Raw genomic sequence first — 19558 nt, forward strand, 5'->3', positions numbered from 1 at the left:
AATGTGCTCTAAACTAAATGAGGTAAGCCCTATTCGATTCTGTGGACTTTTTTACACAAAATTATTAGGTTTTTACATATGTTTTCTCAAAGCCTTGCTTGGAACAGTCCAATAAGGGTGAAAAATATTAAAAATAGGGGAAAATGAGCAAAATTGGGCACTTCCCGATGATAAACATGAAAGGGCCCTATATTTTATAAGCCTGCAGGCCGTATCTTAATTGCGTCCGTTTTATCTCTCGTTTTTGCCCATAGTGCAACGCTAAAGAAGTTGTGTAACGTTCCCCTTTACCCGAGCTTGGGGATCTGCTGATCGAACCAAGCCATAATTGGAGCCAATTATAACTGAATTCAAATTCAATTTCTCCTGCCATTCCCTATGGATCGCAGGTATTGGTTAATTTTTGAACCACAACGCACAGTGGTCTAAAAAGCGAAATACGTGATCGTGTGATATTGCGCCAAAACGTGAACTTTCGTATAAAGTGTCTTTAGAAACATTTCTTGGTATAACAAGCCCCTTCTTGTGTGAGAAATCTAAGGGTGATTAATTCCCTTAAAAGTGAGATACGAAATTTATTTTCTCGTACATTCGAGATACAGGTTTGGTACTTTTAGCAAAGTTGTAGTAAATATCAATGCAAATAACTTTGTCAAAGACACTATACTTGTATCTCTTAATGGAAATTATCTATGAAGCGTTATTCGAGGACAAACCCTTTAAAACAGTTTTTAAACCCTGACTTATTCTGGTCAACTTTTACGTGTTCATAGTGTTCTAGAAAGTTGTTTATCTTGCTAAAATCAACGTTTTTGTAGAACGTAGTTTTTGTAGATTATTATACGTGATTTTCTGAAGTTTCGGAGATTTTGATCTTTTTTGATGGAAAATAGTATTTCTTTGAGCTTAAATATTTCCCAAGGTGGCAAATGGTAGCAGATCAAATAACTCGTATTTAGAAGTACAACAAAAACATGTGTTGCTTATTTAATTTTTAGTTTGAGTAAAGTTATTTGTTAACTGCTTGTCAATTCGTGTTTTCTAATTAAATAGTTATTTAGTCATTCCGAGAAAATTTGGCCTTCTGTGACTGTTGCTGGAATTTGGCCTTTTGGATTTCGGTCATTCGTGATTCGAAATGTTCCGAAATGTTTCGGCCATTCAGTACCAGCCCATTATGAGTGTAATCTTTTGAAAAGACTCCAATCCAAGGTATTGAACAAAATAGAATTAAGTTAGTTATTTGGAAGCTTCTCTCTAATTAATTGCGTCAAATAATTTTGAGTCTACATTCATTTTCGACTCGAAACAAGGCGAAAAAATTGCTGGTAACTCAATTTGTTAGAAAGAGATTGTCAACATAAACAAAATGACGTTTATTGCATCCGAAGTACATTTTAATTGTTCTATAAACATGACTGAGATGGATTTTTAAAACAACTATAACTTTTGAGGATACAAACAGATACAGACAATTGACACTTGCTTTTAAAGGTTTTTTATTGTACTTTTAACTAGGAGCTGTTTGATCTGCCACCATTTGCCACATTGGGAAATATTTAAGCTCAAAGTAGTACTATTTTTCATCAAAAATGCTCAAAATCTCCGAAACTGCAGAAAACCGCGAATAATAATGTTCTACAAAAACGTTGGTTTTTAGCAAGATAAACAACTTTCTAGAACACTATGAACACGTAAAAGTTGACCAGAATAAGTCAGGGTTTAAAAACTATTTTGAAGGGTTTGTCCTCGAATAACGCTTCATAGACAATTTCAATGAAGAAATACAAGTATGGTGTCTTTGACAAAGTTGTTTGTATTGATATTTACTACAACTATGCCGAGAGTACCAAACCTGTATCTCGAATATACGAGAAAATAAATTTCGTACCTCACTTTTAAGGGAATTAATCACCCTTAGATTTCTCTCACAAGAAGGGGTTTGCTATACCAAGAAATGTTCCTAAAGGTACTATATGAGACAAACTTGCAACTGTGCAACGGACTGGTTCCGTACATGTCCAAATTCAGTCACAAACAATGTCTGCCAGCCATGGTGAGGTCATCAGTGGTTTGAAGTAGGCCATCATGGTTAACAGCAAGCAGATGGAACAGCTTTCTAAGAAAGTGCAAGAGACTGTCTCTACTACTTCCTAGAATTGCCGTTGGCGATCTTCCGATGAAATGTCGTCGTGATGAACGCTCCAAGGTTGTCAAGCCGCTTCTGAGAGGTATGAAGCCATCGACTTCTGAAGCCATAATAACTGTAGCTCTTCCGAAGGAATAAATCGGGCTGTACCTGTCCAGAATTCACCCGAGCGTCAAAACGGTAACTTTAACTGATCTGGTAAAGGAATGTTTGCAGTCGGTGCGATGGACCGTTCAAGGTAATTTCCTTGATCAAAAAGGATCTAGACATGTCTGTATCGATTTTCATGTTGTTTAAAATCGGAATGAACATACAACTGCGGGGCTCTGCGCTGAATATGGGGACCTGGCCACAAGTTCTTCTCTTTAGGGAGTTTGAGGGCGCCGTCTCAAGAAACTTTTAAGTCGATCGGAAGGTTCATCGAGGTTTCTGTTCGCCCTGCCACCGTCGAGCTCTTTGTATGCAGTTGATTTGTATGCAGTTGTATGGAACGAAACCTCCAAAACGTAAATCCTGGCAAGCATCAGCGTGATTATTTTCTCATTACCGCTGATACACACTCTGTTTCTAGTGGTCGAAGCGACTCCACGCACGTCGATCTCTTCATCAATACCACCAATAGCATACCACTCTAGGCAGCTTATCGCATCTCTACCGACATCTTAGTGGACCCCCAATTTCGGTCATAAAAACCATCATAAGAGTGCGAAAAAACTCAAATTGTTGCTTGGGAAATGATTTTGAAATTATGTCATATTAAGAATGACATTTGAACGATTTTTAATTTGCACGTCGTGCAAACCAGCGAAATGAACGAGGGTCCATGGTACCGGGATGCAATGATTTCGGTATTATGGTAGCTCCCGACCTTCCCATCGCAGTCGAGTCACTCCTGCCAGCGAACAACAATCGTCCTAGTCCGTCATGCATGTGGGTGTACGGAACGGGGCTCCCACAATTCTAGACCAGATAGTCCTACAATAGTAATATTTCCAATAAAGCAGTTTCCAGTTCTCAGTTCTGTGCCTAAACCCGCGGTAGAACGCCAATTCGCTTCTGATTTACTACTAGAACGTGTGCGGACTTCGGACCAAAATCGATGTTTTTTTTATTGCTGTAACAGAAACGAACTTCGTTAAAATCGTCTTAACGGAAACCTGGCTTGACGAGAGGATTCACTCGCAACAGCTTTTCGAGGGCGCATTTTCCGGTTTTAGAAGTGATCGCAACCAGCAGAACAGCAGAAAATCTCGCGACGGTGATCGTTAATCGCGATCTCCAATTTACAAAAAGCTTGAGCAACTACAAGTAAACGTCCTAGTGGCCGGTCATTCTCTGAGCATCGGTAAATCTATTTACTCCTCAGCCGTAAGGACGGCACCAGGAGTAACTATCACCTAACATATCGAATCCGCTCAAGTACTTTTTTTACACGGTTTGTTTTCTCGATTATTAAGAATAGGGCAACTTAGGAACTATTCATTTATTTCTCAATACATTTGCCACTGTAGAAACAAACCTATCGCTATTAGCTATAATATGGCGGGACATGTAGTCCATGTCCTGGATAGCGCAATAACTTTCCGTATAACGACTATAACGACATTATCGCCAGAGCCAATGAGCAACTTGGATTTCATTTTAAATTCGCTCAGGAGTTGCGTGACATGTACTGTTTTCGATCATTGTACTATTCGGTTGTAAGATCTGTTTTAGAGTTCGCATCTGTGATCCGGTGTCCTTACCAACAAATTTGGATTGCCATAATTAAAGCAGTATAGAAGAAATTTTTACGGTATGCTATGCGCAGTACGGTATGCCATTGCGTGATTTCAGAAACCTATTGCCGTATGAGGAACGTTGCCGCACGCTATGTCCGGAGGCACTAATTATTTAACTTATATGCACCTCAGATTTTTTTTCGCAGGATGTTAGTATTGGTTAAAACAATTAATTTAAAGAAGGTCTTAAAATATTCTATGTTGGGTTTTTAAAAAAATCAATTTTCGAGGTTATTTAGGGGTCATCCCCACTCAAGTGATCATATCAGTTGTAATCGATCACCTCCGATTTCAACCAAATTTGGTATAATTGCTCATTCCGACCCCACATTTAATTTCCCAAAGTTTTGTACAGATTGATTAATCCCTCTTGCGATGACATGCAGTGAAAAAAGAGTTTATTCGAAAATCTGAGAAAAATGAAGAACCCTCACTGCAAGGGGGATTTATCAATCCGTACAAAGCTTTGGGAAATTGAATATAGCGTCGGAATGAGCAATTATACCAAAAACCCCTAAATAACGTTGAAAATTGATTTTTTCTTAAACTCAAGATTTAGAATATTTTAAGGCCATTTTTAAATTAATTGTTTTGATCAATACATCATACAATACAATACAATCATAGCGTGTGCCGCTTCCTTAATTTGGCGACTCTGGAAAGAAGACGTGCCAACGTTCAAGCCCACGGTTTTCTGGCTAGTATGATTTTAGTAGATATTAACTAACCCTCGAGTTTTTGTGTCAACTCACAGGTATGCTCCCGAATGACACCACAGAATTAGAAATTTTTTTGTACCTAGAAGGACGAAATGCAAACTATGGACTAGGGTAACCAACCTATTTTTGATCCCATCAGCTGCTGTATACAATTTGGAGATTTCAATTTGATTTAGCTGTAAGTGCTGTAAGTTTTACTGCACAACATACTTTTGTACAATTAGTAAATTAATGCAATGTATTCATAGTTTTAAGTGTACTGTAGCTATGAATCATTTGGTGTCAACTGTTGGTACAAATAGATAGGAGGTTTTGTGCCTAGTCTGCCCATGGATGCATAGTCGACGTAACGACCTGCACCATGATTGTTGAGAAAATGCATTTTTATCGTGAAAAACGTTTAAAGCCATATAATCTTCGCTATAAACTTTTTCAATCGAATAATCTGTCAATTTAGTAGAGTTTATTAATCAAAACAGGACTGATAGGGTTTTATGATTCATTCCTCATTTATTGTGTTTAAAAAATGCGAAGGCCAGTTCATGGGAATAAACAGAATGTTTTTTGAACGATTATTCACATAACTTGGCGTAAATCTACAAAATCAAATAGGTTTTTGTAAAAATAAACCATTAGCATTACGTGAAACCAATAGCAGAGTAGCTCAATTTTCCTAAATTTCTCGAATATTTTCGAACAAACATATGTTGTTTAAGTATTGGGCATGTGAACAACGTAGTTAAGAGTTCGTAGGATTGAAAAAGTACATTTTGGTCATTTTGGTTTTTACGTCAACTATGCATCCATGGGCAGTAGTGGAGAGGGAATGTCAAAGCTGTTCCCTTCTCAAATAACAATTGTTAATTGAAATTCATACGCTGATCCCTGGTTTCAGAATTAGGGGATCAATTTTTTTATATTCGTAGTCCTACGTCAAGCCTGCACCCGTGCTACTAGATACGGACCTCAGGGATAGTTTGATTACTTTGACTAAATTTTGATTTAACGGGTGGCAACTAAAATTTTGAAATTTTTTTTTCAAGCTGTCAAAAAAAGACAAAGATACATGAAAAAGTTCTGATTTATCGAAATTAAAGATACATTATCTATTGTTGAAAAAAATTAGTGTACATTTGAAAACGGTCCATTATCGGCTGCTCGGCGAAGCTTTCGTTTGACTTCGAAACAGGAACGATTGTGTTTTTGGCGTAATGCGATGATATTCTATCCGGCCAAAACACGTATTGTCCATCTACATGATGTTTTTGAAGAAACGGGATCAAAATTTTCTTCAAGCAATCGTCTGGTGCATCTTAATTGATTGCCAAACGAGAGGGCTCGTTGTTGAAGAAACGAGAAAGAGAACGATGTCCTTCTGCGTCCATAACTTTGGCTGGTCTTCCACTACCTTGCTTGCGAATAGTTATTGGGCATCTTAGGATATGGTAAACAGTCGAAGCCGCAACATATTTGCTTTTTAAATGTTGTACCGTATACTTATTGCCGAGATTTCTTTTGCAGTTCGTAGAAGCGTACAACGCGCTCCCGAAGTGCTTCTTGTTTCGACGCCATTTTTGGCAAACCTGGGCAAGCATAATCAAAACAAAAAATATTAACAAAAAGAAGAGAGAGAGAGCTAACACATACATACTCTCATTTCTCTCTGAGCTCGTTTGTTGTTGAGTGTAAGGGCCGCGAAAAAATTTCAAAATTTTAGTTACCACCCGTTATTTGGCAGTACCGTCTCAGCCGAGCAAAATTTGACAATGTTGGAACATGGAACATTTGTAGAACTACTTAATACCTACAATTTTGCTGAACAAAGTTTTGCTGTATCTTTTGTAGTTACGGTGCTACAATGCTAGTACCTCATTAGTAACTAAGTGAACTTACAAGTGAGTTACTAGCATTGTACCATCATAACTACAAAAGATGCAGCAAAACTTGTTCAGTAAAATTGCAGATAATAACTAGTTCTACAAATGTCCCATATAAAACTTTGGCGGAATGGCGGGACCATCATCATTAACACGTATAACCTAGAGGAAGTCGCACGGGTAGAAATCTAATCTCCAAAATGGGCAAAATGACTCATGATTTCAGGTTTCTAGCTTATGTTTTATGAAAATACACCATGAATAATAATCATGATATCACGAACTTCTTGCAAAACAACACAACGCAAGATCATGAACTATTAATCATGATTTTGAGCTGCCTCATACCGTAGTTCAGTCATGATTTGGCAGTAATTCAAACTTCATGATTTCATGATTTTATTCATGGTATCGTAATCAGATTTCTTTCCGTGCGTACGTCAACAAAGTGATTTGTTTCCTTAACTACCAAAGCATTAAATGCATTGTAAATTTTTAACTGTCGTAATTTAATTATTCCGCTTCTAATGGTGCTGCCCGATTAGTATAACTTACCACAACATAATAGAGTAAACCTACATCTGATGCTTATTTTGGCAAAACTTGAATGGTTTTTAATTTTTATATCTTTTTGTTTTTTATAAACGTCAGTGTCAGGTAAGGGGAACACGACCAACGACGAATTTGTAAAGGTCTTTTCAAAACGTCTACCAACAAATCGAACAAAATTTGTTCAAATATGTTGATAAGTTTTCGAGAAAAAGGTATATGGAGTACACTCAAGTACTTTTTTTACACGGTTTGTTTTTTCGATTATCAAGATCGGGACAACTTAGGGACCATTCATTTATTTCTCAATATATTTGAGAGCGGCCCGACATTCGTTACGTAGCTTGTAAATGGTCTATAAGTTGCACCGTTCTTGCGTAATCGAAAAAACAAACCGTGTAAAAAAGACTTGAGTGTATTGAAACATATTTTTACAGGAACGGTTTAGTGCGTCGAGCTTGTTCCGCAATGTGAACTGGAATACTCAGACGTACGTACCTTAAGGAAATTTAATTGAACTGAAAGTGTCACATGAATTATTCCCAATAAACATCTTTGTTGAATAACAGCTTATCAAGTGCTTGTTACCTGGTAATTACCAATATAACGGTTGAATAAGCTACTATTCAACGAAAAAATATTTGTTGGGATGTGAAACATTTTAACTACAATATTAAATATTGCATTATTGAAAACTACAAAACACGAAAGAATTTTTTTTCCAGATAACTAGGTGAGAATCACATAAGAGTTTGTTGTATCATTCTGTTCAGGATTTGATTACTATAACATGCTTTTATTTTTGTACCTACTCGCTCACCTTCGTGGTTTTTTGTTCTCGTTCGGAATAGCTGTCTGCATTAGTGAGCTAATTAATCACCACTTTTACTTCCAAATTAATGGTTGCTTAAAGCGTAAAATGTTGCTAATTAATTTTGGGTACTGAAGGTTACCGTGAAACCTTTTTTCCTTCATTCGGCGTCAGCAGAATCTTTCGAAAAGCTCTGCGGCTGAAAATGATCTGGCATAAATTAAAACTTATTGTATTCAAATCTAACCGATAGCATCTGAGCCTGTGGAAAGACGAAACCAGCTCACATAATATACTAGCTACTTCGCACAGTTGAATGCAGGTGAATTACAATACCTACCTATAATAAGTACTAACTATCGGTGCCCTGCAATTTCCGGAAAAATGTGCGCAATTGTTCCTTGAAACAGATGCCATTCTAAAGCACCGATGTCCAATGACCCGTAATATACATCATTCTTCCTTCTTTATCCTGCAGCAATCACGATTTTCCACATGCAGGCGAAAAAGAATGAGTTAACACAAAGATGCAACCTGTTACTAACAGGCTGTTAGTTTGCTCATCAGCATTCGAAAGGGTAAAATTCGAACCGTTGTGCTGCTGTTCAGGAGAAAAAATGACCAGTTTTGGGATGGAATTTTTGCACATATATTATGCCTACATATGCATCAGGATTGGTTGTAATGATGTATGCCTACAGTGGAAGGCAATGCAGGAATATTTTTGCCAAAAATATCCCCCTCTTCTGCTGGTCACTGGCAATGGCATTTTTGAGGGCGAGCAGCATATGCAGTTATTTACCACTGCTTCAGAGCAAAGAGTTGCAACCATCCAGAGTCGCATTGGACGGAATTGGATTCCAACTTTCCCGTACAGGGACACAAATCCGTATTCGTACGTCAACATGCAGATTTAGTTTTTCTATATATGAAAGTTTAACTGATGATATTTTAACTTAAAAGCAATTATATTTCAAATCAACTTGTCACAATAAATGGTGCTGAATATCAACTATTTTAAAGGAAATTGACGACTGTAAACCAATGGTGAATAACCCAAGTAGCACACTTTATAGGTCCATTTAGTTGAAGCCACCAGGTTTACGACTGAAATTAGTCATAATTCGGTTGCCACAATTACTTTGTAACAACCGTATTTATTTATTTGTTCCGTTCAATTGTAAGCTGCGCGTACAATGACAAATATTTTACGTTTTGAGCAAGATCCTCAAGCCAGTTACCTAGAGTTGACTAATTGTGGCCTAATGAAAGTCTTAGTGGTGGAATGGATAAAACTGATATACAGCACGGGCATTCAGGAAATTTTACATTTGTCTTCTTGTATTTTTGTCTAAAAGTATAGCAATGATTCTGAGCATATATTACAATACAGTAAATTAAATATTTGCGTGATAAACATTTGCAAAAGGTCAAGCTTTGTCGAATTGAACATGCATTCGTACGTGAGCCCCTCGTACGTGATCCTAGGCACAGACCTTCACACTTTTAACTTTTTTTTATATGATTTCCAAATTCTAAAAACAGAGAGCCTACATATCAGTGATTTTATCGTAAGTAGCGCAAAAGGTGTGAGAATAGGGTCCACGATCTCAAATACTAATCAAAGCGACAAAATAGGTTTTGTTAAAAAAATCGAATGCAATTGTTGTTATTCGCATAAATACGCCATGCGTAGACATTCGATCAGCTTTTGAAAGGAAGTAAATTAGTGTATTGCAGGTACTACTATTCTACGAACCGTAATTAAAAGGTTCTAATTGGGAGTGAAATTACAACGCTTCAACGGAGTGGCCTATCACACCTGGAGTGGAGACCTGAATTCTGCTCTGATGATAATCGGTATCTTTTCGTACACGTCGGTACGACGCATGGAACGAACGAACGAATGAACGATGAGATAATTGACTTTCCGTTCGAAAAAAGGACACATCGAATGGCCAGTTATTTCACAGTTCGATAACCTTTCCGGCTGTACCGAGATGTAGTTGCTACAAAGGAGGTCTTTAAATTACTTGCCGTTCGAGAAGCTTCGCTCCTGCGTGGTCCTTTGCCTGTACACCGCGTCGACGGGAATCACGAAACAAGTGAATTCAAGCAATTCACTGAAGTGACGTCTTCGAATGTATCTGTAAGGTAAATAGGAAGAAAAAAAGGAGGATGAAAAAGTGGTTTGTCAAAATAAATTGCCATGTCGCAGCATTCGGAATGATAATTATTTTTCGTTCAGAAATTCATCACTCGTCTCTCTAGACCGCGTCTTCGTTGATGAGGAAGCGATTGGGCACGTAATGTATGCAAATCATATTTTACCATATGCTGAGCTGGACCACTCGAGAAGTTGTATCGGGATAAGAGACACGGTCTGCCTTTGCTTGAAATTTAAAGTCTATTTTAGCTCGATGAAGACGTGTCTCCCTTCAATTTTGTGTCACAAATTAAATTTGTTGTGCAAAGTATTTTAACATTAAGACGAGTGATTTTTATTCAATCGATGAAGCATTTCACATTATCATTGATTCTGTCAAGAATATTTTGCAACAGATTTTAAAGTTGGCTACCTGGGAACATTAAAAAAAACTTTCGTGCAAAGATCTATATAACTTTGTTATGATGTTTCCGTTCGGAAACACCAGCTGTTGTTGATATTGATTTGTGCTCTTCCAGATTTCTTTTGCGGAAACCTTTGCATTATATATTGCAAGTACCTACGTTCACTAGTAAAAACAAAAACCCAACAAATTGGATTTACTCCTTTATGTTACCATCTTTGCTTCCTATTAGAATCAGAACACAACGGAGATGCATCCAATCCCAACAAGGAACCTTCACCGTTCGTTGCCTGCCTGCACTGCTGGCTGGCTGGTATTGTAGGAGACGATGCAAACATATATGTGCCGTGCCATGCCTCAACAACCTGATGATCCTGGTTCTATATCGTACCCAGCGGAAGCAACAAGATGTTGTTCCAATAAAATTTACACCAAGGGAGGCTATCAAATCCGGTTACTCGTTCCTTGCGGGGATTTTATGGTTCGAGTCTGTCTCAATCTCAACTTTAGATGGATACCTTTCAGCAGATTAGTTGTGCACTATCGAAGGATACCGGAGAGATGAAAAACTGCAACGAATTTGCCAAACATCAGACAGGTATTATCGGGTTGTCGAGTGGAATTAGGGAGTCAAGGATAGGAAGAGCGGCAAATAAATAAAATTTAAATTGGGAATACTTTGCCATCAGCACATGATTTGTTAGCATGTTTTCGAGAAAATTCTTCAATCTTGGTGCAAAATTGAACTTTCTAATTGAGATTTTCACAGCAGCGTCAAAAAATAAATATATTCTCAGCGTGTGCAGGATTAATTGAAACCCCTTTATGACTTCACCTACCGCAGTACGCCTCCCTAAAAGATCGTTTATTTGAATTATTAAAAATCTAGGAAAATCGTACATTAAGCTTGAGTTATTTGAGTGCGTTGTGTAAAATAACTTAGTAACGCTTCCCAGGTAACATTTTGGGTTTTATTACACTTTTATGATGGCATTTAAGACCAAAATTAGTCATGAAGACCGCCATAAGAGTACAATAAAACTTGCATTGTTGCTTGGTTTATTTCTGTTAGTTTCGTTATAGTTTTAGCTCCTTATTTCTATTCTGTAGCTGTGTACGAGCAAAATGATGCCTCTACTATAGTATGCCTCGCGAATCCGGCACGATGGCTGTAATACTTTGCTAATCTGAAAAATTCCATACTTCTCTTTGCATATCGATTTCATCATTTTATCGAAGAGTGAATCTTCGGTTGTCAAAATGGCGTCAAAGCAAGAAGAGCAACGCATAAAAATTTTGCTTGCGCATTGCTAAATTTAAAAGTGGTCGCAACATATTTAGCGTTGGGAGTACATTTGCCGACATGTCGAAAGCCTAGGTCGTGGGAAAATCAGCAACTGGAAGCCGCCGTGATTCTCGTGCTTCTAAGCAGAAACCTAACGTCTCCATCCGAGATGTCGCAAACAAGCTGAGAAATGTTTCAACCGTCAACGAGCCGCATTATAGACTTATAAGAAGGTAACGACTCCAAATCGCGACGATAATCAAATCAAAACGGCAAAAACACGATCCCGGAAGCTGTACATGATGATGCTGACGCAGTTCGATTGCGAGATGTTGGACTGCGAAATTTATGTAGAGAGTTTTATACGATGACTGGAATAAAAGATGGCAGATATCGTTTGGTTGGCTGAACCTGTAAAAAAGCGACATTTTCTTTGCAATCATGAAATTTACGAAAAGGACTAGTCGACTTCGATATCTTTGAAATTACTCCCATAATGGTTGCTGTAGCAGTACGTCCTAAAGCGATCTTATTTCGCTGGACCCGATAGAATTCCTGATGCTGGTGATCGCCGAAATGTAAGGAACTAAAGGTCTGCTGCATCCGGCGTCATTTACAAAAGACGTCTGTCAAACAGGGGGGTGGGGGGGCTTAAAAAATGGACGCTTTTGGACAAGGGAAAGAGAGGGTTTACTTAATTTGGGACATCCAATCTCAGAAATCAACACAATTAAAATATTTGGCAAATTCAACTATCATTTAGCTGCAGCTTGATATGAAGATGTCAATGAGGTAGTAAGGGCTGATAGAGAAATGTGTAATGTATGATAAAACGCTTAATTTTTAAAAAAATAATTTTAAAAAATATCACCGCATCCATCCACCGAAAACTTCAGCCTCTGGGTGCCTCACAACGACTTTTGTCGTGGATTGGTTCATATTTATGCAACAGAATCTTAACAGGGTCAAATTGGAATCTTCCGTTTCATATGTCTTTACCAATAAATCTGGTGTTCCCCAAGGAAGTAACGTGGGATCTTTGCTCTTCATTCAATTTTGAACGACCTGGCTATAGCGTGCTTGAACCCGGATGCGCACTTATCTACGCTGATGATCTCAAATTGTTTCTTGCTGTGCATATCATCTATGATTGTCGCCGACTGAAGGATTACTAGACGTTTTCGTGAACTGGTGCAAATTAAACTTTTTAATTGTGAGCACAGAAAAATGTGAGGGAATCACATTTCACCTTCTCCAAAGCCCAATTATCGTCGACTACAATACAGGCTTCTGTCGTGCTCTGCAAAATATCTCAATTCTCGACGTTTTCCTGGCAAAGCACAGAAGACGAAACGTTTTGTTCTCTCTCAGTCGGATGTTACCTTCACCGACGCGACGAGTTTTGTTTTGGTTTTGCAACGCTTTGCTGATTTTCTCTGCCGGTGAGTGAGCATCAGTTTGGTTTCATCTTTCTTTTTCTGCCGAAGCACTACAGAATGCATGCTCTCATGGTCACGGAGCACATCGTTCCAGTTCATATAATTGCCTATCGCATATTCTCTTTGGGACACGGAGCAAATAGCCTTGTGTCTCCAGTGTGCGAAGAAAATATTAGCTCTGCTTGTCATTGTGCTCCACAAACACAAAGAGATTTTTTTAATTTTAATTTTTAATTTATTCTTGCTTTTGTTATATACGTTATGTTCTATGTAAAAATCTTCTAAAATAAAATCAAAATCGTAAAAAAAAATTTTTGCCGGTTTTCGAAAGTTACATTATTTGTACTTCCGTTTTTGTTTCGTGCTAGAAGCGTTAACACTCCGTACACTCTTTTTTCGAGTTCTTTAGGCTGTAAAACCCACAGATAATTGATTTTATACAAAAAAATTTACTCAAGTTTAACAAATTTTTTTTGCCCCCCAATTTTTAGAGCCAATTTTTAAAGGCGGGCGGACAAAACCTTTGAAAATAATTTGCAATGGCCTAACTATTTTCATAAAAATGTGGGTAATTTGCTAAATTTTATTCAATAAACATCAAAACCATTGTTTTTCCACTAGCACGTAATTAGGTTGAAAAAAACAGATGCAATCGCTTACGCGTATCCGCTCTTGATGATGGTTTGGAAAACACACAATTATGATACAAAAATTCCCCTCTGTTATGAAAATATAAATCAACTAGTTGAGCCCGAATCTTACGAGCCGGAAAATATAAATGTCTGTTCAGAATTCCGAAAACTGTGGATACATTCCCTTGGCCAGTGTTTGCGAAGATGTTTAATCTTTGTATTAGTTCTTTGATTTCTTCTATTGCATAATATAGCTCTAAGATGTTGTACATAAAAGAGTCAATCAATCAACAAGCAATCGAGTTAAGCAGGCGAGTCGAGTAGTCGAATCAAGCAGTTGGGTCGAGCAGTCGAGTCGAACAGTCAAGTCGAGCAGTCAAATCGAGCAGTCTAGTCGAGCAGTTAAATCAAGCTGTTCAGTCAAGCAGTCCGGTCGAGCAGTTGAGTCGAGCAGCCGAGTCGAGCAGTTGAATCGAGTGGTCGAGTTGAGCAGTTGAGTCGAGTAATCCAGTCGAGCAGTTGAATCGAGCAATTAAGTCGAGCTGTCGAATCAAACAGAAGTCAAGCTGTTGAGTCGAGCAGTTAAATCAAGCTTTTCAGTCAACCAGTCCAGTTGAGTCGAGTTGGGCAGTTTAACCGAGCAGTCGAGTTGAGCAGTTAAGTCGAGTAGTCTATTCGAGCAGTTTAAACGAGTAGTCTAGTCGCGCAATTGAATCGAATAGTCTAGCCGAGCAGTTGAGTCGAGTAGTCGGATCAAACGATTCAGTCGAGCAGTCAAGGCGAACAGTTGAGTCGAGCAGTTCAGCTGAGTAGTCAAGTCGAGCAGTTGAATCGAGCAGTTAAGTCGAGCTGTAGAATCAAACAGTTAAGTCAAGCAGTTGAGTCGAGCAGTCGGGTTGCGTGGCTAATTCGAGCAGTTAAGTCTAGCTGTTGAATTAAGCTGTCAGTTGAGTCGAGCAATCAAATCGAGTAGTCTAGTGTAGCAGTTGAATCGAGTAGTTGAATCGAGCAATCGGGTTGAGTAGTTGAGTCGAGCAGCTGATTCGAATAGTCCAATCGAGTAGTTGAGTCTAGCAGTTCATTCGAGCAGTCGAGTCGAGCAGTTGAGTCGAGTAATCCAGTCGAGCAGTGGAATCAAGCAGTTGAATCGAGCGTCGAATCGAACAGTTGAGTCGAGCAGTCCAATCGAGCAGTTCAATCGTGCAGTTAAGTCGAGCAGTCGGGTCGAGTAATAAGTCAAGCAACTGTGTCAAGCAGTCGATTCGAGTAATTTAGTCGAGCAGTTAAATCGAGCTGTTCAGTCAAGCAGTCAAGTCGATCTGTCCAATCAAACAGTTGAGTCGAGCAGTCGAATCGAACATTTCAGTCGAGCAGTTCAGTTAAGCAGTTCAGTCGAGCAATCAAATCGAGCAGTCTAATCGACCAGTCCAGTCCAGCAGTCTAGTCAACCAGTTGAGCAACCGAGCAGTCCAGCAGTCGACCAGTGAGGTGACTGGGAATACAACCCATTGCTACGAAAGCATGATGTCCTGTCAGGGACCTGTTTTTAGTTACCGATAAGCGTCTTATGACATCCTGTCAGAGACCTGGTTATCGGTACAGACATAAGCCTCTTATATAAATAGACTAGCTGACCCGACAAACTTCGTATTGCCACAAATTAACCTTTGTTGTACATAAATCATGAATCTCGGATGATCTTTGTCACAATCTCGAGTTTTGCAAGCCCCCCAGTGGGCGGCACTTCCGACGGCGGGTCACCGGCAACACTCGCGACCGTCTCGTCCTGAATGATCTAGTGTTACTATAGATAGTTTTTGTGGTCTTGTATTGACTAATGTTTTATGGAAGAGTCTCGAATTTCTCGAGTTCGATTAGTTTTTGAGTTTCGCAAAAATTTCTGTTTTATTTGTATGAGAGTCCATATCCCCCTACCACAGGGGTGAGAGGTCTCTAACTATCGTAAAATAAATTCAAGACTCCAAAATCTCCCACATGCCAAATTTGGTTCCATTTGCTTGATTAGTTCTCAAGTTATAAGGAAATTTGAATTTCATTTGTATGGGAGCTCCCCTCTTAAAAGGGGAAGGGGTCGTAATTCACCATAGAAAAAATTTCTGCCATGTAAAACTCCCACATGCCAAATTTGGTTCCATTTGATTGATTGGTTCTCGAGATAAGAGGAAATTTGCATTTCATTTGTATGGCAGCCCACCCTCTTAAAGGGGAGATGGGCCATAACTCGCTTTTTAAAGAAGAGAGGGGTCTCAATTCACCATAGAAAAAAATCTTGCGTCCAAAACCACTTACATGTCAAATTTGGTTCCATTTGCTTGATTAGTTCTCGAGTTATGAGGAAATTTGTTTTTCATTTGTATAGGAGCCCCCCCTCCTAAAGTGGGGAGGGGTCCCAATTCATCATAGAAAAAAATTTTGTCTCCAAAAACACCCACGTGTCAAATTTGGTTCCAGTTGCTTGATTAGTTCTCGAGTTATGAGGAAATTTGTATTTCGTTTGTATAGGAGCCCTCCTCTTATAGTGGGGAGGGGTTCTAATTCACCATAGAAAATATTCATGCCCTAGAAAACTTTCACATGCCAAATATGGTTCCATTTGCTTGATTAATTCTCGAGTTATGAGGAAATTTGCATTTTATTTGTATAGGAGCCCCCCTTCCTAAAGTGGGGAGGGGTTCCAATTCATCACAGAAAAAAATTTTGTCTCCAAAAACACCCACGTGCCAAATTTTGTTTCATTTGCTTGATTAGTTCTCGAGTTATGAGGTAATTTGTATTTCGTTTGTATAGGAGCCCCCCCTTTTAAAGTGGGGAGGGGTCCTTATTCACCATAGAAAATATTCTTGCCCTCGAAAACTTTCACATGCCAAATTTTGTTCCATTTGCTTGATTAGTTCTTCAGTTATGAGGAAATTTGTATTTCATTTGTATAGGAGCCTCCCTCCTAAAGTGAGGAGGGGTCCCAGTTCATCATAGAAAAAGTTTTTGTCTCCAAAAATACCCACGTGCCAAATTTGGTTCCATTTGCTTGATTAGTTCTTGAGTTATGAGGTAATTTGTATTTCGTTTGTATAGGAGCCCCCCCTTTTAAAGTGGGGAGGGGTCCTTATTCACCATAGAAAATATTCTTGCCCTCGAAAACTTTCACATGCCAAATATGGTTCCATTTGCTTGAGTAATTCTCGAGTTATGAGGAAAATTGCATTTCATTTGTATAGGAGCCCCCCTTCCTAAAGTGGGGAGGGGTCCCAATTCATCATAGAAAAAATTTTTGTCTCCAAAAACACCCACGTGCCAAATTTGGTTCCATTTGCTTGATTACTTCTCGAGTTATGAGGAAAATTGTGTTTCTTTGGTACAGGAGCCCCCCCTCTTAAAGTGGGGAGGGGTCCTAATTTACTATAGAAAATATTCTTGCCCTCGAAAACCTTCACATGCCAAATTTGGTTCCATTTGCTTGATTAGTTCTCGAGTTATGAGGAAATTTGTATGGAAGCCCCCGCTTTTAAAGAGGAGAGGAGTTATAATTCCCCTTATAAAGATGGGAGGGGTCTCAATTTACCATAGAATAACTTCTTGTCACCGAAGACACCCACATGCCAAATTTTGTGCTATTTGCTTGATTAGTTGTCGAGTTATGCAGAAATTTGTGTTTCATTTGTATGGGAGCCCCCCCTCTTAGTGGGGGGAGGGGTTTCTAACCATCACTAAAACCTTTCCTGGCCCCAAAAAACCTCTACATGCATATTTTCACGCCGATTGGTTCAGTAGTTTTCGATTCTATAAGGAACCTACAGACAGACAGACAGACAGACAGACAGACAGACAGACAGACAGACAGACAGACAGACAGAAATCCTTCTTTATAGGTATAGATTATATAGATTTTTATTCACTAGCAATTTGCAGCGTTTTGTTTTTAATTTCAGCAAATGGTGCACTATTTATACTACTATTAATATGCGAGGCAGTTGCGTCTGAAACTATTTGAGTGACAACCACTTGCTTCTGCTGCTAGTGTATATGAACGATTCAATGATACTCTAGCGCCAGCAGCAAGCTGTTGTCACTGCAAAACTAGTTATCTTCAATTAGCCGGTATGTAGGCAATACCGATACGTTATCCATCCGTCTTTCTTTTGAACTATTTTCGAAAACCAGTAATCCCTGTGTAGGCTTTTTCGGCCTACCGAATATTTAAGCAACACAGACAGCACTATAGAAAATGGGCACAATTTAGCCGCAGCAACTTCATCATTTTTCGCGACTATAACTCAAATTCAGTAGTGTTTTATTAAGACCAAAATGCACGACGATATTCAGTAAATATTATTCTATCAAATGGTATAAAAATCTCGAATAAATATAGTTTCAACGTAATTTCTGAATATTGTTCAGGCTACCGCTTAATGGGCTGAAAATACCCTCCAGTACCCTACTTTTTTATAAGCTTGTATTTTAATTAATTACATTTTCATGTTTTTTTCTTTTTTACCCCTATTTAATAACACTATCAGACTACGCTCCTTGCTTCATAGGATAGATCTTTAAAGCAGTTTCTGGAATAACTGTTTCGGATGATGGCCCTATACTATTACACCTGAGGCTACTAAATGATTAAAATATGATGTCTCCCTCGCGAATATTGCCTGCAATCAGTTTCCAATCTAAATCCTGAAACTCAATTTAGTGCTAATCCACTTGAGATTTTGTTGGTCTCAGTTTCAAATGTAGACACTGCTAAAGCACAAATTGCAACCAGTCACAGTCACTTGATGGTTGATGCTAAAACATCCTCTTCGGAGAATAGTCTAGCTTCGTGTCAGAATGAGGGTACGGTAGAAAAAGTCGGTATAGGTAAGTATTAACTCATGCCACGTAGGCAGCAACGGGCCATTCGTGGCCTATCAATTTGTCACGCTTATAATACGATAACATGAAAGAAAGGCAAGATTACCTATGTTACCTCTGCGTAAGACACCGGAGGTGGTGAACTCAGTGAAGGTTGTGCAAAAGGCATTCGAAAATGTTGAAAAATCTTTTCCGCCTGCTCGAACTTGCACCGCTAGACTGTACGAGCGTAGCTAAGCATGTTACAGAGAATTATGAACGAGCTGTTTTTCGTTAGGTATCTCTCCAGGAAGAGCAATAAAAAGTAGAAGATATCGTCTTAGCAAAATCACTGTTGAAAAATGACTTTCGTAGCGCTAGGGCTAGCTGTCAGCGGTTGTGGATTGTCAGCTGACCCCCACCCAAGGCGGGTAGGAGGCACAAATCTGCGTGTATTAGCTTTGTTTTTGCAATGGCACCAGTATAAGTTTCAGCTTTCAGCAATAGGCAAACAATAGGAAAGGTGATTAGGAGTCAGTTCCATGAACATTTCATTTAAAGTATTGAATAGATTCTTGACTGGGACTCAGTTCTTCCCTATACTGTTATAAATTGATAACATTACACCCAGATGTCGTATTTCTATAATGCAATTATAAATCTTTTGCTCAATTTTACAAAAGATCAGTATTGTGACAGGGATGGCACGATTACTTTAGCTCAATTCACATTCATTTGACAGTACCGTCTCAGCCAAGCAAAATTTGACAAAATTTTATATGGAACATTTGTAGAATTAGCTATTATCAACAAATTTGCTGAATAAAGTTATGCTGTATCTTTTGTAGTTACGGTGCTACAATGCTGGTAGCTCATTAGTAGCTAAGTGAACGTTCAC

At 38.6% G+C, this 19558-nt stretch overlaps 1 protein-coding gene across 2 annotated transcripts in view; it reads right to left on the reverse strand.

Moving 5' to 3' along the window:
• Positions 1-19558, reverse strand: part of LOC128743484 (uncharacterized) — a 222260-nt gene that overhangs the window by 110495 nt on the left and 92207 nt on the right. For both annotated transcript variants that reach the window (XM_053840076.1, XM_053840077.1), the window contains one exon: positions 9924-10033. The gene's annotated coding sequence lies outside the window, so the exon portion shown is untranslated. The remainder of the gene's footprint in view (positions 1-9923; positions 10034-19558) is intronic.

This window comes from Sabethes cyaneus, chromosome 3 (genome assembly GCF_943734655.1).
Source record: "Sabethes cyaneus chromosome 3, idSabCyanKW18_F2, whole genome shotgun sequence".
Classification (NCBI taxonomy): Eukaryota; Metazoa; Arthropoda; class Insecta; order Diptera; family Culicidae; genus Sabethes; species Sabethes cyaneus.